Genomic DNA, 3,659 nt, shown 5'->3' on the forward strand with positions numbered 1-3,659 from the left:
CCAGACACACACGGCACATGACGGAGCGACTACTATTGCTCAGGTATTTATCAGCCTCGATGCTGGCTGCAATACCCCCAAGACCCCTGAGAAGTAGGAGCTTCACGCTGCCCCATTCTGCAATGTCCCCACCGAGTCGCAGGGGATTAAGATCGGGGAAGCAGCACAGGCGGGATTCAGACCCTCAGAAGCCACCGCCCACCTGGCTGACCCTCAAGCGGATAACCCAAGGCTCAGAGGAAGGCACAGACAGGATGGGCGGTGACAGAGCCAGGGCTGGTGCGTGGCCCCAGTAGTCTTTCTGCTTGGTGGCCCACAGGAGGCTTGCCTTGGACCCTGTCCTTGACACGGCAATGTTTTAAATGAGTCTGAGCTGAGGCCCCTGGATGTCAGCAAGGTGCTGCCACCAAGCCTGACTGGAGCCTGTGGCCCACCCTCCCGCTAGTGTTCTGAACAGACCCCACAGGCCCCAAGTGCCACAGGAGGCCAAAGCCCATGCCAAGGCCAGACAGCCTCCCACCCCGGCATGCGGGAGGGATTCGGCACCCCGGTCCCCCAGTGTCTGCCCTGGGTCCAGCAGACATTCCTCCTCGGAGCAGCCCTTGCCCAGAGTCAATGCCCTCCTCCCAGTGCCAAGGAGCTGACAGGGTGACGGGCAAGGCAACCTCCCAGGGCCAGAGGCATGGGGACTGCACACACGAGTCTGTCACCAGCACTCCCATCAGGAAGTAAGGGTTGTTTTTGTGTTTTCTTTCGTTTTGTTTTCCCCCATTTTATGTGTGCAAAAGCTAAGACCCAGGAAGGTCAAGTAACTTGCACCAGGTCACACAGCAAAGAGAAGGCGGAGCTACCACTGGAGCCAGGCTGGCAGCTCCAGAGCAGGCGCCCGACTGTGGCCCTGAACCTCTTGTCCTTACCCGTAGAATTCCCTCCTTCCAACAGCTGGGGAGGCTCTGCCCAGACGCTGAGAGAAGTCCTAGCACATGCTGAGCCCTCCGCTGAGCGCACCCTACCTGCTAGGGCTACATGGGTGCCTTCTGCCCTTTCTGCGTTAGCCTGACAGGCCTGCACCCCCATTTTCTACACCCAGGGTTTTCCTGCTAGAGGACTAAGTCCTGCTGAGGATGGACCTCCCTGCCCACCTCCAGCCTCCTTCTGGGGCCCGGGGCACCCACAGAGCTGCTCAGGAAGGGTATACAGGCTGCACAAGGAGACCCTGACATGCTGCCCAGGCCCGCTGGCACTGGCTGAACCAACCACAATAAAATTTTAAAACCCACCTCTTATCTCCACGCAGGTGACACTTTGGAACATCAGGAATGCTGGCAAGGTGCCTGCCTCTCTCCCTCCCCCTCCACCTGGGAAGGAGGCTGGAAGAAGGGTGCGAATGCCCAGCCCCACCCCACAAAACATCCACCTCTACCTCCAGGACCCTCTCAGAGAAGCAAGTTCAGGGGCGGCAGGTCCAATACCTCGAGCCCAGAATCGCCTCCCTCAGCACCCTCCTGGGACTGTTTCGCCACCAGGATTCCTTCTGATTAATGCCAGGATTCTCTGGAAAAGTCAGCCTGGCACAGTGGCATGAACACAAGATCTTGCATCCAGAGGGCGGGGACTCAGCCGTGCCTTGAACAAATCCCTTCCTCGTCTCTGCCTCGCTTTCTCCGTCCATGTGGGAGGAACATCACTCCTTCCTACCCACCATCTTGTACAATGGTTGGAGGATTGAAAGCAGCTGCCTGATGCCACAGACACTGCGAAATTCTTACGAGCACCTTCTTGGTGGAGGAAGATGCGCCCTGCCCCACAGAGCTGGGAGCGGTGGTGGACACACTCCTGAGACCTGGCCATCTCCCTGCCAGGCTCCGAGCTCTGGGGCCAGGTGCCCTCTAGGGCTTATCCTCAGGTCAGCAAGAAGCAGACTCCCCCAAAGCAGCTGTTGAATGAAAATCTGCCTAAATGGAAGATGATGATCTTTAAGAAATTGAAAGTGCCCAAAATAAATAAACAAAAGTGCCACCCAATAGGACAGTTTTCCATCCTCCTCTTGCCCCAAAGGACACTGTCCCCATACTAGCCAGCTTGAAGGAAGGGTCCAAAGCCCATGGAGGAAGCTGGGTGTAGCAGGTGGTCAGACAGAGAGGGACATGGAAGGAAACTTCCAAACCAGAACACCTCTTGCACAGGAAGTGGCCGAGTGGGAAGGACAAGGCACTAGGAGGGACAGGGGACTGGAGGAAGCCTCCCCTTCCCCCTCCCCCCATCCCTGGCCTGCTCATGCCCGGCTTGTCTGGGAAGGCCTGGACCTAGCTGAGCCTGGCGGTGGGAACAATGTCAGGCAGGTGCCGGCTGAGCCTCCTGAAAGGCCCGGCCCGTGTCATTGTCACAGCTCAGCCAAGTGCAGAAAAGCAATTTACTGGTCACGCCACCTGCTCCGGAGGACATTTCTAAAATTCTTCCGATTGGAGCTATCCACAGTGCCCGAGTCCTGGGGAGAAGGGATGAAGGGATCTTATTAAATTCCCAGCTTCCCGCTTCCCAGGGTGGCTGCGAGTGAGGGCGGGACTCAGCACCCTGGAGGTGGGCGAGGACAGTGTCTAGCATTCAATGTGCTCATGGAAACGTGGCTGGGAGGAACCCGTCCTGACCCAGGCTGAGGTCTGGGGGCAGGAGGCAGGGGGCAGACTATTCCTGAGATGGACCAGACCCCCAGGACAGCAAGGTGGGGGAGGACAGGATGGGGGGACCCCTTTCTCCACCCAGACGACTTTCCAGGGAGGATGAGAAGTCACGCAGCTCTGTCTCGCATCATTCCAACCCCAGGGCCACTTCTTTCACAAAGGATGAAACTAAGACCCACAGGAAGTCATGGGCAGGGAGCGATCGATGGAGCTGGGGTCCAGGCCTAGCCCACCGAATCGCCAAGCCCTGAGTCCTGCCCACCATTCAGGGAGGCGGGTGGGCCCTGGGTGCACTGTGGGCCTCGCACTGAAGGCGCTGCAACTCACTGTCTAGGTACAGGCTGCACGCATGGAGCCACTCTCCAGTGTCCGCACAGCACCACCTCCACTGGGATCAGACCCCCAACTCCTGGCAACTCCCCCCATAGGGGCTGCCCCTCATTTTTACCACTAAGGACCACACAAACTTTGCCCCTGAAATGTAAATGGGTTTGTGGGCTGCCAACCTCACCCGAACCCCCTGGGGAACTACCTCTTTACCTTTCAGGGGTCAGAGGGTTTTCGGAATCTGTGGGTTGCTGAGAACTCTCTTTCAGAAATGGCACATTTGGGCACAATTTTTTGTGCACTGTTTCAAGGACACCCCTCCCCTTATAATCCCACTCTTAGATGTATTCCAAGGGCACATGAACCAGCTGGAAATGCCCCACCGCTCTAGGTGGGTGGGGGCTCGGGCAGCTGGGCTTCCCAAAGGAGCAAAGGCTGGAGAGTGGCGTGGAGGCCCCTCACCTGCGGAGGGCTGCCTCTGGACCTACCCCAGGCGGGCCTCCAACTCTGGCCCAGAGGTGGAGCTGGGACACACAGCCGGGCTCCCTCCCTCACACTCTCCTTGGAGAACGACAACCCCCCCCCAGCAGCCCCTCCTGGGCCTCACTTCAAAAGAAACCAAGAATGGGATGCACCCTGAAGCCCCAGCAC

The sequence above is a fragment of the Marmota marmota genome, unplaced genomic scaffold (genome assembly GCF_001458135.2).
Source record: "Marmota marmota marmota unplaced genomic scaffold, marMar, whole genome shotgun sequence".
Classification (NCBI taxonomy): Eukaryota; Metazoa; Chordata; class Mammalia; order Rodentia; family Sciuridae; genus Marmota; species Marmota marmota.